Source organism: Kogia breviceps, assembly GCF_026419965.1.
Source record: "Kogia breviceps isolate mKogBre1 chromosome 20 unlocalized genomic scaffold, mKogBre1 haplotype 1 SUPER_20_unloc_1, whole genome shotgun sequence".
NCBI classification, from domain to species: domain Eukaryota; kingdom Metazoa; phylum Chordata; class Mammalia; order Artiodactyla; family Physeteridae; genus Kogia; species Kogia breviceps.
This window is the reverse complement of record NW_026711560.1, coordinates 390,001-412,500: the sequence shown is the minus strand read 5'-3', so window position 1 is coordinate 412,500 and position 22,500 is coordinate 390,001.

Sequence of the window (22,500 nt, the reverse complement as noted above, 5' to 3'; positions counted from 1 at the left end):
GCCCCACCTCGCGGGCCCCCCACCACACACACACACACACACCCCTCCGCTGCCGCGCCCGACTTCTCCGCCTCGGGAACCGTGAGCTCTCCACCCGGGGACGCCGCCCGCCGGCCGAGGCGGCCGTGGCGGGGGGGGGCGACACCCTCACGTGGGCGAGGACGGCTCGGTCCCAGACGGTGGAAGGGGGACGCGGTGCGGCCGGGTGGGGTGGGGTGGGCCGGGGGAGGGGGCGGCGGCGGCGTCGACGGCGACGGGGAGGGGGCGGCACGCGCACACGGCGAGGGCCGCGGGGCAGGGGCGCGGGGCGCCCGCCCAGGGAGGGAAAGTGCCGAGGCACGACCGGGCCACCAGGAAAACAAGCGCGGGGTCCCACCGCCACACACACGAGGGCGGTCCCACGACGCCTGAGACGCCGGCCGGCCCCAGCCACCCCGGGGCCTCCCACGACCCGGCCCCGCCGCCAGGCCCCGCGTGCGACGGTCCCCCCGCGTACCGCGGAGGGACCCCGTCCGTCCAACCGAGCTCAAACCCCTCCGTCCTCGCCAGATCCGCCGTCGTCCGAGTCCGACCCCCGGGGCCCGCGCCCCGGGTGAACGCCCCCGAGCGAGGCGGCCCGCACCGTGCCCGCAACACCGCCACCGGCTGCCGACTCGCGGCGAGGGCAGGCGCGACGGGCTCCTCGCGGCTGCGGGACTAGGGAGTCGTCGGGACGCCCGGGCGTCCCCGCCCGCCCCCCTCGGCCTCGCCACCGAGAGGGGGGTGTGTCACCGCACGCGCACGCGCACGCACGCGCACGCGCGGCCCCGCGCCGGACGCCCGGCCTTGGCGGGACCCTCCCCCGACTCAGAGGGGGGGAGGCGCGGGCCGCGGTAGGCAAAGAGCGGCGCCCGGCCCCACCGCGGGGCCGGCGCAGAGAACCCTCCCGCCGCGAAGGCGAGGGGCTCCGCCCACGTGCTCTGGCAGTCGCCAACACCGTGGCCACTGCACGCGCGGGAGGGGCAGCGGCTGGGGGGTCCGGTACCCCAAGGCTCCCTCTCGGATCGCTAGAGAAGGTTTCCTCACCGAGGGGGCGTCGTCCCCCCAACCCATCGTCTCCCCTTCGGGCCCGCCCACGGAGGCGCTCCACGAGCCGCCAAAGTCCACGACTGGGCGGGGTTTGGGAGAGGGGTCTGCGGTATGGGTAAGCACGAGGCCCAGAGGAGCGTTCGCGGCCACAGCCGGGGGCACAACCTCCGCCGCCCCCAGGCCCGTCCATCGGGGGCCCCGAGAGGAGGGAGCACGCCCGAGAGGGGCGGAAAGACCCCCTTCTCTCACAGGCCCCGGCCCAACGCGCTCGCCACCCACGCCCGCGTGCGACCCCCTCCCCCCCGACCGCCACAAACACACACACACGTGGGGGGGGAGGGTGGGCACACGCGGACGCTCGCCTGGCCCGAGTCAGTCCCCCCGTGCCACAGCAACACCGTGGGAGGACGACCGCGACGAGGCGGCCCCTGTTTCCCCCAACCGAGGGAGGGAAAACAGAGGCACGCCTCCCTTACCGTCTCGACCCCCCCAAGAGAGCCACTCACGGGACGCACCACCGCGGCGGCGGGGACCCCGAGGAGCACGCTGGGAGAAGGGAACGACACCACCGCTCGGCCTCGGGCACCTGAGGGACGACCTGGAGCGCTCCAGGGGCACCACAGAGGATCGAACGAGGCACGCTCACGCGCCGGCAGGGGCGCGCGGCGCAGCGGCGGGACGGCACCCCCCCACCAACGCGGGGAGGACCGCCCACGGGGGCAACACGCCAAGGAGGCGAAGCGAGAGCGTCTGCTGCGTCCGAGGACCACGGCCCCGCCACCCACGCCGTGAGGCAGGGGGCGGGAGGCCGAAGGTCAGGGCCGGGGACCACCACCCCTGCCCTTCCCCACACCCCTCGACAGGCCGGGAGAGCGTGAGGAGAGAGGCGGGGAGGCCCGCGGACAGAACGAGAAGAGCGGTCCCGTTCGCCAAGAACGTCCGTCCCTCGTCTGGCGCGACCTTAAGGCCCGGCCCAGGAGAGCGCGACATCACCACATCGATCAGTCATGCCAGAGAGCCAGGGACCACCCGGCCCCGAAGGGGAGGGGCACACACAGCGAGGACCATCACCAGAGGAGCCTGCTTCGGCCTCACCGGCGGCACCCCAAACCCCCTCTTTCTTTTTTTTTTTTTTTTTTTCCTCTCAGGCAAAAGTGGCCGACGACCCCGCGAGTGAGGAGAACGCCTGACACGTGGCACGGAGCCTGCGGGGTGGGGTCGTCGTCTCAGCCACCACCGGGTGCCTGCGGCGGGGAGGGGAGTCACACGGGGTAGAAGACCCAACGCCCCGCCGCCCCGCCGCCCTCGGGTGAGCCAGAGACCGGAGGCGGCACCGCGGGTCGGGTCAGCCGGACGCACACACGAGAGCCGGCGCGCAGGCCCAGGCGGGCGGCTCAAGTGGCGAGGGTCGGCTCGGCCACCAGACGGCGATCCAAAGCCCAGAACCCTGCGCGCGTCCAGACTCCCAAAGTCCTCAGCGACAGACGCCAGAGAAGACCGTGTCAGCACCTATCTGGTGGCAAAAAAGGCCCATTTCGGGCGAAAAAAATCACGGCGCCCGGCAGCGGGGCCCACGCACGCGTCGCAGGGGGGGTCCCCGGGACCTCGGTCCGGCCGCCTGTCCCCAACACTTCCCCATCCACACCAGCCCCGGAGCTCTCGGGGCCATCTGGTCGACCCGAGGAGCTTGGGGGGAGTGGGGGGGGGGGGTGGGGGGGGGAGGGGGGGCGGGCCAAGCGGGGCGGGCAAACGTGGGAGAGGGCCGCGAGCCGGGTCGCCCTCCCCGGTTCACCCGCACGGGCAGGTACCGGTCCCTCCGAGTCTCCGGGCCAAGACTTGGTGAAAGGAAAAGAAATATCTCACTCGGCCGTCTCCGACGAGCGGGCCCCACGGGGGACCGCGCCCGGGCCCGGGCCGCCCTATCCGGGCCACCCAGGACGGCTCGGGCGGGCCGGTCCCCACCCCCACCCCGGCCGGGACTCGCGGCGGGTGGAGGAGAGGGGGCGGGGGAGGGAGGGTGAGAAAAAACTCAAAGTCCGCCGACCAGGACCCCCCGTGGGCACGCTGAAGGGCCGGGTGCGCCCTCCCCGGCCACCCGCGCGAGCAAGGCCCGGTCCGTCCACGTCCACGGACCCAGGGGCACTTGGAAACATTTTGCCCCGGGAGGCGCCTCCCAGGCGACCAGAGCCCACGAGGGAGGGACCGCACCCGGGCCCGGGCCCGGGCCCGGGCCGGTCTCTCCGGGTCACCCCTCGCGGCCCAGGCCGGTCCCCACCTCCCGAGTCCGACTCGGCCAAACATCGGTGAGAAAGAATCCGACCACCGGGAGGGGCCCCACGCGCGCCCGCCACCGAGCCCGTCGCGCCCGCCACCGGCCTAACCTAAACGCACGGGCCCGGGCCGGTCCCCCACCTTCCGGAGCGGGGCGCTGTGGGGACCGCGGAAGAGAGGAAGGGAGGGTGGGGGGGTCGGGGAATGAACGCTCCAAAGGGTGAGCCAGGAGAAAGCCCGACCGACCGCCCATCCGCAGGCGCTCCGGAGGGCGCGGAAGACCCTCTCCCTTCCCACCGCGGCGGCCCGGCCCAGGTCGTGTCGGGTGGCCGGGTCGGTCCCCGCGGCCGGAGGGGAGCGGACGGATGCTGGTCGACCGGGCCAGGCGGTCCCCCAGAGCGGCTCGAGAGCGCGGCGACGGTCACACCCTCATAGACCTGCACGCCCAATCTCAAGCGACAGCAGGAGGCGCCCACGCCTGGGCGCCACCGGGACAGTGGCCACCAGCGTCGCCTGGCTGCCGGAACTCTGCCTCGGGCCCGGCGGCCGACTCACAGCCCTCACGAAGGTCGCCGAAGCTCCAGAGACAAGGGACAATATAAAAGCGGCCGCCAGGTGGCTCCCGACAACCGGCTCCAACGTCCCCGGGCCGGATCCCTGTCGCCGGCCGGCCACCGAGGACGCGGCGGCAGCGCCGGGCCGCCCAAACGCCCGAGCTCAGCCCGGGACGAGGCGGCGGGCGTCTGGCGCGGCGGCCCCGTGTCGTCCATCTCGGAGCTAGCTCCCCGGTCGGCACGACACGACACGGTGCGACCCGGGCAGCAGACGGGGGTGGGGGGGTGGGGGGCGGGGGAAGCCGGGGAGATGTCGCCGGGAGGCTGTCTCGGAGGAGACGCGCTCCCCAACGCGATTCCTGGGCGGGGGGAAATCCCGCGGAGACGCCGGCGGGGCCCGGGGCGCCCGGCACGGGTTGCCCAGAGGGGCACGAGCAAGATCCCCGGCTGCCCGGACGGGGGGGGGGGGAGGGAGGGAGGGAGGGAGGGAGGGAGGGAGGGAGGGAGGGAGAGAGGGAAGGAGGGAGGGACGGATGGAGGGACGGAGGGACGGAGGGACGGATGTAAGGACGGAGGGACGGACGGAGGGAGGGAGGGAGGGAGAGAGAGAGGGACGGAAGTCGGGGACTGGCAAACCGAAACCAGGCAAGCGCTCAGGGAACAACGCAGGAATTCGTCCAAAGACAACACATCGGTGCTGCGAGGGTGGGGAAAATGCACTTGCGGTCACGAGAACATGGATTTCATAACGGACTGACCACGATCCATCACGGGCCGGGCGGGGGTGGGGGGGGTGGGGGCGGGTGAGGCGGGGGTTGGGGGAATGCGGGCGGCTGGGGGGGAGGGGGCGAGGGTGGAGTCAATAGCCATCCACTAAAGAAACTGAGTTCCGGTACGTCGACACAAGGCAACACTCTGAGTGCGAGTGTGTGTGAGCGTGTGTGTGCGTGTGCGTGCGTGCGTGTGTGTGTGGAGTGCGGTGAGTACTGACAGCGAACCGTAGTCCCACCAGGACCACACCAAACCATACCAACCAAGAAGTCAAGCTGTAGAACTTCTCTGGCCTTTAAAACAAAGAGAAAAGCGTGCACGTATCGCATACGTACACACATTACGTACGCTTGTGGCATACGTATACGTGGACGTGGACGTATAAAGGCCTAGGACAAGCCCAAGCACATCCCGTCAGGGGAGCCTATCCAAAACAGACCAAGACCTCACACAATTCAGCCTCCAGAAAACAAGCGACCCAGTGAGAAAAGTGGGCAGGAGGCCAGAACAGAACATTTTCATTAGAGAAAAAAAAGAAGAAGAGAAAAAAAGAAAAAAAGAAAAAAGAAAGAAAGAAAGAACACAACTTTCTTAGTAAAAACCAAACAAACAAAACACAACAACAAAACAAACAGAAATAAAACAGAAAACCTCTTTTAGTGAAAGAATCCAACGGGGCAACGAAAAAAGCGCACACACGCATCTCTCTGGACGAAGATATTCGGACAGGCACAGGATCTGGAGTTGCGACAGCAAGTTCGTACAAGCAGAAAAAGTGCCTCCTTCCTCCCGATCCAACACGTATTTTTCAAGCTGAGAGAGACCACCACCACCGTGGCACGCCGGAGGGAGGACTCAGAGATGTCACCCGGCGGGTGAGAGAACGGCTCTCCGACAAAAGACAGCAGTATGGAAAACAGAAAGGAAGTCCCTCAAAACACTGCACAGAAAACTACCATGCGACCCAGCAACTCCACTAAGTGCCCACGGAGGGGGTAAAGACGACATGTACATGTCTATCTGTACCAACACCTGTAACGATGTAGAGATAGGTACGGACGCACTGTTAGCGCTCTCTGTGCCCGTACGTCTATATCTATGAGAGAAGGACCGGGTGGGGGGTGGGGGGTGGGGGGTGGGGGTGCGGAGAGAGAAGTGAGACAAAGAGTGGACAGTCACGTGAGTGCAGTAGGTAAGGAAGATTAAGACGACAAACAAACTCCCAACAGTGGTCCTGTAAGTCAACCATCAAGATTTCGATATCATGATGTCATCAAGCACCAACCCTTCTGAAGGGACACAGCGACACACAGGGCTCACTTGGCAGGGCAGTTCAGGACCCTAAAATGACCGTGAAAGGTGAAGCTCGAAAAAGCAATCTTGTTCATCCACGGGGGGAAAATACCGTTCTCCCACGACATTCAAAAATCCTATCAGGGGGCTTCCCTGGTGGCGCAGTGGTTGAGAGTCCGCCTGCCGATGCAGGGGACACGGGTTCGTGCCCTGGTCCGGGAAGATCCCACATGCCGCGGAGCGGCTGGGCCCGTGAGCCATGGCCGCTGGGCCTGCGCGTCCGGAGCCTGTGCTCCGCAATGGGAGAGGCCACAACAGTGAGAGGCCCGCGTACCACAAAAAAAAAAAAAAAAAAAAAAAAAAAAAAAAAAATCCTATCAAAACATTTTAAAACTCTCTTACTCGCTCACCATTTAAAAGGTAGAGAAATAAAAAGAGAGCCAAAGTACGATTTATTGAGTGGTGGACCGTCAAAGAAAGCATGCCATGAAAGCCTCCGATTCATTTTGGAAGGTCCTAGGAACAGCAATCTTCAACATTGCTCTCCTGCCTGCCTTCTTGGCGTGGTATCTTTTCTACATCTGGATAAGCAGTCCTAGGTTTTGTGTGTTTGCTTGTTATTCCCCTAACTGAAGATCAGCCTCCAACACGATAACCCTTTGTGCCCTCTGGGTCCTGAACTCTCTTCTCTGGAAGTGCTTTTCTGAATGGGAACGGTTTCACCAACGTCATCGCCTGGAGACATCTTCAGCCTGTCCTCCCCCCACCCGCACCCCCGCCCGCCCCCCACCCTCTTCCTCCTCCTCCTCCTCCTCCTCCTCCTCCTCCTCCTCCTCCTCCTCCCCTTCCTCCTCCTCCTTTTTTTTCTTTGTTTTCTTCAGCTCTCCTTGCGCTGGTCTCTCACACGGTGGCAGCGTTGTCCTAGGCATGCCCAGGTGTCTCCTAACCCCATCCAAGTGATGACTCCCAGCGTCATCATTTTGGGTTTCTTAGCCGCACTTTCGTCGTTCCCGGGCAATTCTTTCTTTTTATTTTCCATGGACGGGGGAGACCAGACCGGGGCGGGGGGCAACACAACGACACACTGCGTGTGACCTGGGAAACAGACACATACACGCCAGGCAATCACCGACAGGCTCTGAAAGAGGATCGGTCCCCGGACACGGGGCACGCACGTTTGTTATCGGTGGAGTCACTGCAGACCGAACGGGAAGCAGCAGACTTTGAACTTGACGCAGCTACCGTTCATCCATCGCGGAAACTGACATTTGAAACACGTAGTTAGGCTCTTGGTGCGATTTCACCTAGTCATTGACATGTGTGCACAGTGGAACCATGGAAAGTGAGACAACCCCCCCACCCCACTTCTACCAAAGGTCGCCAAATGAAGACTCTCGTTTGTTTACAAACCAAATTTCCTATCCTTAAATTTGGTGGGAGCTTTCCCTAAGGATTGCACGGGAAGGTGACTTCCTCAAGCGTTGGAGTAGTTTTCCTTAGAACTAGAGAATTAGAATTCTGCTGAATGATGAACACACACCTCGCTTAAGTTTCTGCTAGGAAATCCACGCACCATGTGGATCGAACGAAAAGCAAAATGATTTTTTAACAAGGTCTTCTCTCCACTTCAGACGAATTTTACAGGGCGGGGAGGGGGGAGGCTAGGCTTCTCTGTTTTTCATTTAAGGTCCTCTGAAACGTCAGTAAGTGTTCGTGATCCTACTCACGTGTACTCTTGTCCTCCATCCAATCGTCAGTCATCTGGCAGAAGGAGAGCCTGCCTCATCCACGGCAAACAACATTCCGACACTCAATGAGAAAATACATTTCTGGTGCTTTCGCCAAAAAATGCAAAGCCCCTTATTTAAGCTAATGGAATTTAAAAGAAATCCCTAGTACCTAGGAACAGAACAAAGTGAAAGAAACACAACGCACAGACTTGGGGGATAGAAAGAAAGAAAGAAAAAGAAAGAAAGAAAGAAAGAAAGAAAGAAAGAAAGAAAGAAAGAAAGAAAGAAAGAAAGAAAGAAAGAAAGAAAGAAAGAAAGAAAGAAAGAAAGAAAGAAAGAAAGAAAGAAAGAAAGAAAGAAAGAGAAAGAGAGAGAGAGAGAGAGAGAGAGAGAGAGAGAGGAAGGAGAGGAGAGGAGAGGAGACAAGAGGAGAGGAGAGGAGAGGGAGGGAGGGAGGGACGAAGGAAGGAAGGAAGGAAGGAAGGAAGGAAGGAAGGAAGGAAGGAAGGAAGGAAGGAAGGAAGGAAGGAAGAAAGAAAAGATCTCTCAACCTAAAAGTTTTTGTGACAAACGGACAATCTATGATTTGGTAGGTTAAAAAATATTTTTGGAACGTAAAGTTCTTTGAGACACGAATGGAGAAGAAAACAAGAAAAGGACAATCAGAATTCGGAACCCTCAGAAACCTGAATCGGTCATGAACAGGAACTAGGAAGCCAGGGTGAACGGCGTCTGTGACACCAGTGATTCTGGACTGGCAAAGGGATGATTCCATTTCACCAGCATACATTTTCACACAGTGTCACTTTTTAAAAATGTTTTCTTTTCCCCAGAGTGATGCCAGAGGTGTGGACTCATACATCGAAACATCTTTAGTCTTTCTGTAATAAGGAGACAGAAGTAGGTCCACTGAGACTTGTCGAGCCATGAACGAACGTTTCCATAGGTTATCTTTGGAAAGGATCCAGACATTCCACGAATTCCCCATCATTCCACTTATGCCAACTCTGAAGTTTCTAAAGTGACCCAAAAGGTCTGGGCGAGACTGTTTTTAAGTAGACATACCACAAAACATAACGCTTCTTAAGGAGTTCCTGCACCTAGAGCTATCGACATCACTTGTTCGAGATCCCATGACGACGAGATGGCCCGTGAACACTTCCTGAGACTTCAGACGATGATGTCAGCCATCATCCCCAAGTTCTTTTTCTTGCCGACGAATCTGGTTCACTCCCGTGAACTTACTGGATTTGGGGTCGACGTAGATAGAAGGAAAGGATGACCTCGAACGCTGATCACGCTAAAGACGTGCCTAGTTTCATAAAACCCATACCTTGACCTTGGCTATTCTCGGCTGAAGGGTTCAGCCTAGATCACCACGTGAACTTGCCTAAAACCTTTGGGTCCCTTCCCTTTCTAGTGGACTGAATTCCGGAGTGCTCCCTTCTAAGCCATTCAAGAGAGCTCTCTCACAAGTTCATTGTGGCACTCGGATCCCTACGCAGAAACAGGCCAGCTCTAGAAGGGAGCTACAGACATACAGTACCTGTTACCAGGCCCTTTCCAGATTCTGGCACAGCAGTACCAGAAAAATGAAGGTCGTTTCCACAAGGCTTCTAAGGCTAGCACGGCAAAACTTTTTTTTTTTTTTTTTTTTTTTTTTAAATTAAAAGAGATAGCTTGTACACAAGGGAGAAGGCGGTGGGTGGGGTGGGGGTGAGAGGCAGCCCCACCCCCCCACCCCCCGAGTTGCTTGGATCACGAAAGGGAGAGTTTGTCTCGGGATCACTGATCATTTCCAGAAATCCTCCAAATTCTTGGATCATCAGCAGCTGGTTCCACGGTGGCTACCTGTGGGGAATACCAAGTGCTTCCACGAGGGGAAAGAAGCGCATGAGAATGTTCGGCAAGAAAGCACAGGAACAGATAAGGGTTCAATGTACAGCTGAGCTTCTCGTCTTGGGACAACTAGGTATAGTCGTGGGTGGGTGTCAACAGAGGAAAAGTTCATCTTCTTTTACTCCCGCGAGCCTCGTGTGTGTGTGTGTGTGTGTGCGCGCGCGTGTGTGTGTGTGTGTGTGTGTGTCTGTGTCTGTGTCTGTGTCTGTGTCTGTGTGTCTGTGTGTGTGTCTGTGTGTGTCTGAGACTCAGGCCCCCAGGGCTGATCTGCTCATGCAATTCCATTTCCCCTCCCCCTCCCCCTCCCCCTCCCCCTCCCCCTCTTCCTCCTCCTCCTCCTCCTTCTATGTACTTCTTTCTGTCGAGGAGATGATTTCCAACTCAAATGCAGACCAAAAGATTTCTAGGTTCCCAAACTTCAGGGTTCCATGGATCAGGGTGTCCAAAATCTGCACAGCGCCTTCAATAACGGCCCTCTTTCTCAGCGCACACAAGTCAACCCCAGACCAAGGCACCCTAAGGGCAAAAACCCTCCAGGATTTCTCCCACCAGACCCCGAACATCAGCACACACACCCTCCCCCAGTTTCTATTTCGTATCGTGTGGGCTCAGGCAGACAACAAACACGTCCATCGTTCGATCATCTTCCTTTGGCGTGTTTCGTGAACGTTGCACCGGCCGAAGAAACCTAAGTGTGCAAAAGCTCATCCCCGTGTAAAAGGCTTTGGCTTCTCAGCGAAGGGGTCGAGCCAAGGGACCTAGGCCCCTCTGTCCACTTTTCACTGGGTTCACTGGCCTCACTGTTGTCCCAAGCGATGGCCGGTCAGATCTCTCACGGTCATTCTTCTTTTGGCCTTCTGGTTTTAGAGAGGGTTTTCAACTGGGGTAAAAAGGGCAGGCTTGTGTGGGGCCCTTTCATGGTGGGGAGGGGGTGGGGGGGGGCCCCCGATTCACCCAATCTCAGGCAGTGCCCTATTCAAAACGTTTGTTTCCGGGCTTCCCCGGTGGTGCAGTGGTTGAGAATCCGCCTGCCAATGCAGGGGCCACGGGTTCGTGCCCCGGTCCGGGAAGACCCCACATGTCGCGGAGCGGCTAGGCCCATGAGCCACGGCCACTGAGCCTGCGCATCCGGAGCCTGTGCTCCGCAACGGGAGAGGCCACGACAGTGAGAGGCCCGCGTACCACAAAAAAAAAAAAAAAAAAAAAAAAGAAAAGAAAAGAAAAGAAAACAGAAAACGTTTGTTTCCGTCCCACCAAGAGCCCACCTTTGGAGAGATTCCCTGCCTTACACGTCCTCTCCGCTCCTCCTATTCATCCACCGTGATCCACCACCACCACCACCACCACCACCACCACCCCGCCGGCCGACCTGATCTGTTCACCCTGAAGCTGGCAAGCAGTAAGGGTGCTCGTGAAGCGAGGATCCGTTGGGATTGGCCAAGATGGCAAAGTGGCGGCGGGGGCGGCGGCGGCGGTGGGGCGGGGGGGGGGTATGTGGAGGGGACTCGGAAAGTACGAGGTTACAGCTAACAGCTGCTGCTGGCAGATAGGTCTTTGAAACAGGCTGGTGGCGCCCTGGACTTTGATACCGTCCGTTCTGACCATTCCTGTTCTCCGTGAGAAGGGTGTTGGGCCCAGGATCGGCCACCCCAAAACGGGCCTCCGTGGCACATTGACGATTTTGAGCGAAGGGGGACTCCAGAAGCAGCCACGTTTGTCCGAGGGACACTGGGATTCTCCTCTGTGTCTCCCTGAAAGCGAGACATCCATCTCTCGGCTGAAAGGTGCACCCCTGCCTCCGGAGGTAGGAGGCCGCCGCCGCGATCGGCAAATTAGGGCATTCGGGCCCGAGAAACCTTCGGAGACAAACACTGCGGACCACCGCAAACCCGAGCTCTGTTTAGCTTCTTCCTTCGCTCGCTCGTTCGCTCACGGCACACCCCAAAACCTAAGTCTCTCGGTCCGGTTCCCTGTCTGTCTCACCCATGTACCGTTCGTTCCTCGGTCTGAGCAGGAGAGACGCCGCCCGCTTCAGCCACTTCTCAGCCCTCGAATGAAAGGAAAGGTCACCCCGCTCCCCCCACACACCTTCGTCTCTCCGCGCCTTGGGCCCATGTTACTTTATTTTTATTTTTATTTTTTTGCATTACACGGGCCTCTCACTCTTGTGGCCTCTCCCGTCGCGGAGCACAGGCTCCGGACACGCAGGCTCAGCGGCCACGGCTCACGGGCCTAGCTGCTCCACGGCACGTGGGATCCTCCCGGACCGGGGCACAAACCTGTGTCCCCTGCATCGGCAGGCGGACTCTCGACCACTTTGCCACCAGGGAAGCCCATCGGGCCCATTTTAGAATGAGTCCAGCCACAGGAACTCAAGAGGGGTAGAGGGGGAGATCTCCCCCTCCCCCAAACAGGAAGGCACCTGGAACCCCGTTCCCACCGGCCACCCGGCTCCACTTTGGGTGCGTGAATCCTAGTTTGCCTCCTCCGGATCTTTAAATGATCTTCCACGTGTTATAACAGACTCACAAGGAGAGAAGCTTACGCATGTATTTCTTCTGAGTTTCATGCGACACGGGGAGCCCTCCTAAGAAAACAAAGAAAGACCCAGAGAAGCGTCCGAACCTAACATCTCTTCTGTTGGATCTGAGCAAAGAGAGGCAATCTGAAAAAGCAACTATACTCTGGCGGGGGTGCGGAGTGTGTGTGTGTGTGGGGGGGGGGGGGTGTGTGTGTGTGAGTGGGGGTGGGTGAGGGGGGGGTGGGTGGGTGGGGGGCGCGGGCGATGCCAAAGGAGGATGAGAACTCTTAGAAATTCTTAGGCATAGAAAATTAAGACGGATCCGGGCCCGCGCCTCTCCTTTTCTCGTGCGTTGGGAAGATCATTTGGCTCTCGCCGGCTGGGATGTCATCTCCCCACGAACCATCAGGCGAGCTGTGGGGCGGAAAGAGGGAGAGCAGGGTTCAGAAGAACGTGGAGAAGATGGACGCTAGATGCCCAGAGTCCACGTCCCCCGCCCCCCCCCCCCCCCCCCGGGAGCAAGGATCTCTTCTTCGTGGGCACACGATCTTCCACCACGACCTCCGGACCGTGGTGCCAAGTCACGCCCACGCGAAGACAGGGCTCACCCAGGGATATGGGCTTGTGCCACAGAAAGGGAGACAGCAGGGAAGTCACCGAGCTTAAGGTATCTGACTCTCGTCGGGTCCTCGACAGGCGGAGGGACACATCTTTCCGACACGGTCGGGGCCGGCTTAGAGAACCGCTGCCGACGACCGCACCGCGAAGGAAGATGTCTCTGCGGTCTCGACAGAAGATCCAGTAGGTTTCCCAAGTGGCGGAGCTAGGAATCGATCGGCCAGGCAGGCGTGTCCAATCTTCAACTTTGGGAAGACACGCGGACTTTTACCCCCCCTTTTCGGCGGGGAGCCTGTAGAAGATCAGGCCGGGAGGAAGGACACAGTCTGTCAGTCGTTGCACGTGATGTTAACGTCCAGGCCAGGAGGAGCCATGCCAGGACTGACTCCACAAAAGGGAGAAGGTGACCAGTTGCCTTTTGAGGACCATGGCTCTCTACGCGGCACGGAAACCAAGGGAGCAGGGGCCAGGGTAGAGGCCGGCAGGGTCGTCAGAGGCCCAGCCAGGACAGAGACCGGTGAGGTGCGAGCCTGAACGAAGGCAGTAGAGGGGAGAGGGAGAGAGGGGATGGAGCAGGACCTATTTCGGTCCCGGAATCGGCAGAACCTGGTATCCCGGCGTGAGTCTTTAGAAACACCGTCCAACTCCACTCCACGGGCAAAATACAAGGTAGAGGGCGGAGCTCTCTGCACCCAGGATCCTCCCGAGACCCAGGCGAGAAGGGCCCTTCCCACGGATGGGCTCCACATCCCACCAGGGTCGGTCGGTCGGTCGGAAGGTCACCAAGACACAAAGAAGCACATTCTTTCTTTCGAGAAGCTCTGTCCCCAGGACCTGGCACTCAGCACACTGGTGATCTGCCAACCAGAACCCTTAAACACCTCCTCAGGTTCCAGGGGAAGGCTTTGCTCACCTCTTTTCGGCCCTACCTCTGTCCTCAAAACTAAAGGTAAAAGAACACACGAACACACACACACACACACACACACACACACACACACACACACACACACCAAAGGTAATGGAGTCCGAATACCACGAAGGCTCTCAGGTTGTGCTAGGGCCGTTGCCCAACAGCACTGTGAAGTGTGTGTGTGTGGGGGGGCGGTGGGGGTGATGTGTGTGGGTGTGTGGGGGTGTGGGTGTGTGTGTGGGTGTGTGTGTGTGTGCGTGTGCGTGTGACTCATAGGTGGATATTTTCCATAGGTGTGCACTATGGCACTGCAGGATCTGTGGTCGGTTGCTGAGTCCCCGGAGGTGGAAGCGCAGATACAGGGCCCTGAGTGTGAAGTTATCCATGGACGCTCACAGCGCGTGGGGTCGGGGTCGGCAGCCGTAACCCTCCATGTTGGTGGTTCAACGGTCAACTCTACTTTATAGATCAGAGAGGATAACGTCACGCGTTCACTGTTAATAACTTTTCCAAATAGTCTTTATCTTTTCAAAAGGAAGACATCATTTAATCCATTTCACAAGATGATACTGGGAACCTACTGCCCCAGCACGTGAATTATCCCTACAGAACACAAGATCCCTGAGAAGGAAGAGCCCTGAGCACTGAGATACCATGAAGGTAGGCTTTTAGATGATATTCTCTGCTTCTGCAGCTCGAGGTAAAACATGGGATGACTGGCTCTACCTATCCCATTCCAGTCTGTCAAACGCGAGCCCCCATGGCACGTCTCACCAGTGGTCGGTCCACGATAACTCCATCCATAGGAATTCTTGGCAGTTTTATGTTCAGGATCATTTCTTTTCCTGCCATTGATTGAAAACTCCCTGGACCCTGTTAGCAGCTACAGATTCAATGAGTCCAGTACTTCATAGGTTTTGTCATGTATTTAGAAGGGGAATCACCATCAAGTTGCTGAAATGAGGACTAAGTGTCTTTCAGATATGGAGATGGAAATAAATGGTGCTCTGCAGGGTGTGCGATGACAGGCACCCAGGATTCCTTCACCCAGCCCTCCCTTTGCTCCCTCATAGGTTCCTGGGAAATCCAAACACACACACACGCGCACACACACACACACACACACACACACACACACACACACACGGGGGGGGGGGGAGAGAGAGAGAGAGAGAGAGAGAGAGAGAGAGAGAGCTCTGGGTGTGCTATTTGCTCTCCATGATTTCACGTGCCTCTTGGGCATGGCTGACAGAGATAGATGGACATGAAGCAGCAGGACAGCAAGCTGGCATCTCGGCCGGCCTACAGAAGTTTCCCAAGTGAAATATCAACAGCAGGGCAGGGACGCCCACGTGACGTGGGAGAGAAGGGGGGTGGGGGGGGCGGCCCGCTGACCGACGTCGGTTCAGGTTTCCCGTCCCCCTCCGGCCGAGAACCTGCCTTCCGCTTCCTGCCCTCAAGTATGTGAGAGGAGCGTGTTTCTTTCCAATAAATACCGACACATCATTTCAGTCTGTTTGTGTGTTTGTTTTTGCTTGTTCTTTTTCTGGACGAGGCCAAAGAGCCCTTCCAGTGGAGGTGTGTGTACAAAGGAGGATCTGACAGAATGGGAGGGTGCGGGTCAGTCCATGTGCGAAGAAATCCAGAGAATCTGTCATAGCTGAGACTCGGGCCTTTTGCAGAAATAGGCCAAGAGAGTTCGGATTTGATGATTCACTGCCACATAGTCATCACAGCAGTTTCCTGGAAGGGATTGTGTTACAGGAGGCGGCGTGGCCCTCAGCCCTCAGGCCTCAACCCGGCAGGCAGGCAGGCAGGCAGGCAGGCAGGCAGGCAGGCAGGCAGCGGCTATTGTCTGTTGGTCCCGCCCCCACCCCCACCCCCACCCCCGTTCCTTCTCCAGAGCTCCTTCCTAAGTCCCCTTGGACTGACCTTTGCCAGGAGCGGGGGAGGGGAGGTCCGGACGATTCATTCCGCAGGGCCTCGTTCAATCGCTCGATTCAAATGCAGAAAGCTCTCCGGTCAGGTCGGAGCCTTTGACTTTGCCTCGAGCTTCTCTTTAATGAATGGCTTTTTCTCTTTTCTTTCCCCAATTTCGCCACCCTCAGGCTGCCCCCTCCAAACTGCAGGGAGGGAAGGAGGGAGAGAGGAGGTGACGGGAGGAGGACGTGTGAGAAACAGGCCTTTTCTCCAGGCAAAAGGTGTCCCCTCCTTTTCCTGACCCTGGAAACCCCACTACACCATTTGAGAATCATGGACATGTGTGGAAGCAGATGTCTTCACTTGAGATCTTCCTCCGCAGGAGGACAGAAAGGAGGGCCAGTGTGTCCCTCTTGTGCTGGCCGGTTCTTGTCACTTGAATTCAAAATAATCAATAGAGCATGGAGGCACATTTTGGGGCGGCCTACTCTGGGAGCTCAACAGTTCCCTCCTCTGAAAGTTCCTTGGAACATATTAAAGCTGAGCTGGTGACTCGTGTGTGTGTGTGTGTGTGTGTGTGTGTGTGTGTGTGTGTGTGTGTGAAGGAGATTTCTAGATGTCAGGGTCGAAGTAACTTTAGAAGTTTGAAATACCTCTGATGATGTCGTCGGGTGTTTGGTTCAAATTTCGGAGTGGCTCTCACAGAAACAGGCACGAGGATTCTTTCCATAGGAGCCGTTGTGGCCGTTTCTCTAAGGTTTTCATCAAGTTCTCTAGCTTCCGTCTGCAGGGCTTCAGGCAAAAGGCCGTTTTAGGCCTCAGTGATGCCAAGCCAAAAGGGTGGGAGAAAATGGCCAACATTCATGGAGAGAGTCGTAGCCAGAGATTGAAGGGAACTCACAAAACTTCGGGATGCAGTCCCGTTTTCAGGTTAAGAACAACACCCTAAGGGAAACGAGTAGCACCAGAATTTCATATCCAGAAGTGTGTATCCCTGTCTCATGGAAACATAATTTTGGCCTCCAGGTAACGTATGCAAATAGCTGTATCGCCAAGGAAATAAGAAGCCTCACTGAGAGTTTCTGAATTAAGGAAGGTAAGGAGAAAAAGATCAGTGATTCCATCCTGCTGACAGAGGTATAAGTTACCAAATGGATATCCATCTTTAAAAATAAAAAAAGAAACTTGGGTTTTCCTTGTTTGTTTCTGTTTCCCTTGTATGTGGAAAACAAAAGATTTAACCATCAGTCCTAATCCCACTCCCTCTCTTTTTTTTTTTTCCAGATTTTTTTTAAAAATATTTGAAATATAATTCATTTACAATGTCGTGTTAGTTTCAGGTATACGGCACAGTGATTCAGTTCTCTCTCTCTCTCCCTCCCTCCCTCTCTCATATATATATATATATATATATATATATATATGTATGTATGTATATATATATATATATATATATATATATATATATAGAGAGAGAGAGAGAGAGAGAGAGAGAGAGAGAGAGGGAGAGAGAGACACGGAGACGGAGACAGAGAGACAGAGAGACAGAGATTTTTATAAATCTCTATCTATCTATCTATCTATCTATCTATCTATCTATCTATCTATATCTACACATATATATTTTAGCGGCTTCCCCGGTGGCGCAGTGGTTGAGAGTCCGCCTGCCGATGCAGGGGACACGGGTTCGTGCCCCGGTCCGGGAAAATCCCACATGCCGCGGAGCAGCTAGGCCCGTGAGCCTGTGCGTCCGGAGCCTGTGCTCCACAACGGGAGAGGCCACAACAGTGAGAGACCCGCATACCGCAATATAAATAAATGAATGAATGGATGAATAAATAAATAAATAAATAATTTTGAAAAGATTCTTTTTCAGATTCTTTTCTCTCATAGGTTATTACAAAGTATTGAGTAGAGTATCCTGTGCTCTATAGTAGGAGATGCTTGTTGATTCCCTATTTTATGTACAGTAATGTGTATATGTTCATCCCACCCAACCCCCTAAGTATCCCCCGCTTCCCCAGTCAGTCCCATTTTACACAAGTAGTCATACACATCCTCCTCCTCCTCCTCCTCCTCCTCCTCCTCCTCCTCCTCCTCCTCCTCCTCCTCAGGTCACTCAACCCCATGGAAGTCATTCTTGCTCTTCTTGGAGTCCAGTTTTTCCATCGGTTCTGCCGGCCCTGCCTGATGATTGAGCGTGACTGGACGAGTGCCGGTTCCAAAAAAGTTTTCAAGAGCTTCTGTGAAGAACTGTAGGATTTGCCCAGTGAAAGGGGTGCCTCGATCTGATCACCCGGAAGCCTGTGGAAGGCAGACCCCAGGCGGCAAGCACATTTCGTTTCTTTAACAGTCTCTGTGCCACGGTGAGGACATCAGGCTTGCGGTGAGGGAAGACCTCAACCCACACGGAAAACATAGCCACGGTCACAAGAATGTTTGGATGACCCCTACGAAGTGGCAGTGGAGGGCTTCCCCGGTGGCGCAGTGGTTGAGGATCCGCCCGCCGATGCAGGGGACACGGGTTCGTGCCCCGGTCCGGGAAGATCCCACACGCCGCGTGGCGGCCGGGCCCGTGAGCCATGGCCGCGGAGCCTGTGCTCCGCCACGGGAGAGGCCACAACAGTGAGAGGCCCGCATCCCACAAAAAATAAATAAATAAATAAATAAATAAATAAGTGGCAGTGGAATGAAGTCCAGTGGCTGGGGGTCCGAGGATCCAGAGAGAGGAGGTTTTCTTTCCAGAGAGAAAAAGTTCCCCCCCACCCCCACCCCCACCCCCCAGGGTTACAAGCACGAGAGGTCAGACGTCGCCGTTCCCGTTGCCGGTAGACCGTAGAAAATCTTCCTGCCCACGTCTATTGACAATCGGACTCCTCTTCAAGACACCGTGGGATGGGCGGGTGAAGGAATGCAAGGGGAGGGGCAGGGGGGAGGTTGGCCAGGGAGCAACCGGCTGGGCCGCCGTCTCGTCTCGTCTCGTCTCGTCTCGTCTCGTCTCATCTCGTCTCGTCTCGTCTCGTCTCGTCTCCCGTCTGCCATAGCCCCGACCGGATGCTGAAAGGACAGAATGGACTTGCTCCACCCACGTGTGCCCCGCCACCCCCACCATCTTTCAACGGGCTGTTGTTGCCGCCTCGGCGTGAAAGTCGGTTAGAACATCTCCGTGATACTGGGTACAGTCCCTTTCGTGTGAGCCTCCATTTTGACGACGACAGACAGCCCTTTATGCCAGGGCAGAGAAGACTTCCGGGAAGAAAGATCCCATCATTTCTGGAACCGTTAGAACACATCGGTGTACAGACACAAGCCAAAGAAGACTTCACGTCGTTCCTTCCTCTTTGGACAACGCTTCCCGTGTCATCGAACCTCCCCAAGAAACTTAGTCAGTTTCATCTCTCTCATTTCTCAGGAGAGAGAACACATTTTTTGAGCTACTTGGAGGGCCCTCTCCTCCTGGATCCTATCTCTAAGTCCAAAGGACTTCATCGGTCCTTCAATTTGGGGGCAAGTGTGTCCAAAATATCCAAAAGATTGTAAGGCACTTCATCAGATGATAGGTCACCGTGAAACAGTGCTTCCTTAGGCACGTCACCAGCATCCCAAGGAAAGACTTGCTAGGCAGAGAGAGAAGCTTCTTTTTCAGTTCTGAGCCAGACCTGGTTCTTTGACTATCGAGAGGACTAAGTCGATGTGAGTCCTCCGAGACCTGATAAAGGCAGCCTAGAAAATAAGTGATGACTTTTGACAAAGACATAAGCTTTTCTCTCTCTCTCTCTCTCTCTCTCTCTCTCTCTCTCTCTCTCTCTCTCTCTTTCTTCCTTCTTTCCTTCCTTCCGTCCTTCCTTCCTTCCTTCCTTCCTTCCTTCCTTCCTTCCTTCCGTCCTTCCGTCCTTCCTTTCTTTTCCTTCCTTCCTTCCTTCCTTCCTTTCTTTCTTTCTTTCTTTCTTTCTTTCTTTCTTTCTTTCTTTCTTTCTTTCTTTCTTTCTTTCTTTCTTTCTTTCTTTCTTTCCCTCCTTAAAGATAAAGGAAAAGATCCTTTCCTAATCTAATCTAATCTCTCATGATGGACAGAGCAGACCGATAGAAGAAAAACCCAAACCCTAAACCCAAACCTGGTCCTTTGAACAGAGAGAGGCAACTAAATCTTAATTTGGCACTGGTTTCAATGTTGATGTGAAAAGTCATTTCTGTCTTTGTATCCATCCTCATCCAGTCCTGACCACAGATCTGATTCCTTTCGAAAGCCTCTTTTCTTCACACGCCTTTTCCAATCGTCTGTGCCCATTTTTAGCTTGTCCCTTGATTTCTTTCTTTCCCATTGAGAAATGACTACCTTTAGGACTAAAACCTCTCGCTCCTTCCCCCAAACCTCATCTCCATACTTCCTAATTTGCCTCCACCCGCGCGCCCCCCCACCCCCCCACCCCCCGGAAAAAAAAAAAAAAAAAAAAAAAAGTCCTCTTCCTCCCATGAGGATGGCGACATCAGGTTCAGGTCCTTAAAGAAGGACCACACACGTTCCTTCTTTACAATGCTTCGTCCTTGGACACTGTCTTTTTTCTTTTCTTTCTTTTTTTTTTTTTTTTTCCTTCAGTGAAAGTAAGGAAGCCAACCGCAGTGAGCAGCGTGAACATGGAATACTGTGTAGAAGTCAAGGCTCCTACCTAGTACAGTCTTTCCCTAAAGCACAAGATCTAGCTAGGCGTGGAACCGAACATGCTCAGTCTCTCCTCCGTAAAAGGTCCAAAGAAGGGAGACCCTCAGACTTGTGGAGCCATGAACGTTTCAGTATTTTATCTTATGTGGCGATGATGTAGACACTCGCTGAGATTTCACCCTGTCATGGCACTTAGCCAAGCTGTAAGCCCAGAGATGACCAGAGATGCTGGAAAATCTTGAAGTCGGCCTACAGAAAACAAGCACTGGGGGGAAAGTTCCCCTTAAACATTCTTATCTCGTCCACACCTATGTCCTCTGTTTGTCATGAGCAATCCTACTTAGATGATTCGTGAACATTTCAGGAGACACGAAAGCAGTTCAGTTCAGTTCGTCGTGATCCCTACACCTCCCGCCCGCCCCCCTCCCCTTTCACGTGAGAGATTTTCTTCCCGATTTCAGAGGGGAGAAGTAAAGGAGAGTCAGAGCGTCCCTCTCGCGGTGTGGTGTTGTCACTCTAATTCCAAAACATCCGTACGCCACGGAGGCACATTTGGGGGCGTCCTACTCAGGGCCCCAAGACTTTCAGAGTCAAACCTAAGGAGGATGTAAATGTACTTCACGCCACCGAACCCGAACCGGTGAGGTGAACCCGGTGGCTTCCTAGGAGATGACGTGTCATCGGCCCACCAGTTTAAAACACAGAACCAAACACCCTCTCCCCGACGACTCGGAGCAAGTGAGTCCGTGGGTGTGTCGGAGAGGGTCCTCTGCTCCAGCTGGGTCCATAAGCACTGCACACGAGAGTAGGTAGGTAGGTGTTCACGGTGCCCTTGGGAAGGAAAGGCGGGGAGAATTTTATTTCGAAAAGCTTATCTCCTCACAGCATTGACACTACGAACGATGATGCAACTTCATCGGGGGGTGGGCGGGGGCGGTGAAGGAAGGCCAGGGAGCCCGGCCACATAGAAGAGCCACGGAGAGCGTCTGTGACCGCAAGGATGTCCACGTACCGGTGACTCCTCTCAGTTGGGGCGGGGAAGGGGGGCGCGAGATTCCCGTGTGTACGTCCGCATCGATCAGTCGTGGGAGAGGGAGGAGAAACGATGTTCCCTCCACGATCCTTCTGAGTTGTCGCCTGAGAAGTTCCTGTCCCCAAGAGACAGCTCGAGAAGAGAGCAACCCACGGCCGGGGGACGCGTGCACTGTGCCCCCCCCCCCCACCACCACCACCACCACCACCACACACACACACGCACACACACACGCAGGAGAAGCCCAAGCCAGAATTCACTGACTCGAAACGAAACGGCGGGCTCTGAGCTTGAGCTTGAGCTTGAGCTTGAGCTTCTGGAGGAGGAAGATTTTGGTCCTCCTTTCAGGTCAGGAAGAAGAGGGAGGGAGAGGCGGGGAGGCAGAGCGGCAGAGCGTCCCGGTAGCCCACCCGTCGCGTCCGAAGCGCCTGAAATTCCAACTCACGTGTGTGCCAAAGCGGTCCATCTCGGGGTGCCCCATCCCGGTTCCCTCCCCGCACGGAGAGCAATGTTCCGTCCCGATTCACTGAAAAGCTCCCAAAGGGCCTTGGTGTGAGTCAGTGGACCTAGGCCCATCCTGCCTCCTCTTCAAATCATTTCTATCCATACAGAAGAAAAGACACCATCGCCACCCGCCACGGCCCGCCAGAGGCAACGCGGCTATCCCCTTCAGCAGCGCAGCTATCCCCGGGGAAGGGGGATTCCGTAGCATGCGAACATCAGTCCAACATCGCTTCCGGCTTCCTGACTTCTCGTGGAAAATGAGGATGCCACATGACCGACCGGGGATGGGGGGGGGGAGTGGGGATGGGTGAGGGAGAGGGAGAGAGAAAGAGAGGAAGGGAGAAAGGGAGGGGAGGAAGGCGGGCAGGGGGAGAGAGACGAGAGAGAGAGAGAGAGAGAGAGAGAGAGAGAGAGAGAGAGAGAGAGGGGGGGGGGGAGGGAGGGAGGAGGGAGGAGGGAGGGAGGGAGGGAGGAGTGGGGGTGGGGGGGGAGGGAGGGAGGAGGGAGGAGGGAGGGAGGAGGGAGGAGGGAGGGGGAGGGAGAGGGAGGGAGGGAGGGAGGGAGGGAGGGAGGGAGAGAGAAAGAGAGAAAGAGAGGAGGGGGGCAGGAAAGAGAGAAAGAGTGGGAGGAAGAGCAGGGGTGGGGGGCTGGGAGAGCCAGAGAAGGAGAGAGAGAAAGACAGAGAGCGAGTGACAGAGACAGAGACAGATAGAGGCCGAGAGCCAGCGACTGGGAGCCAGGTAAA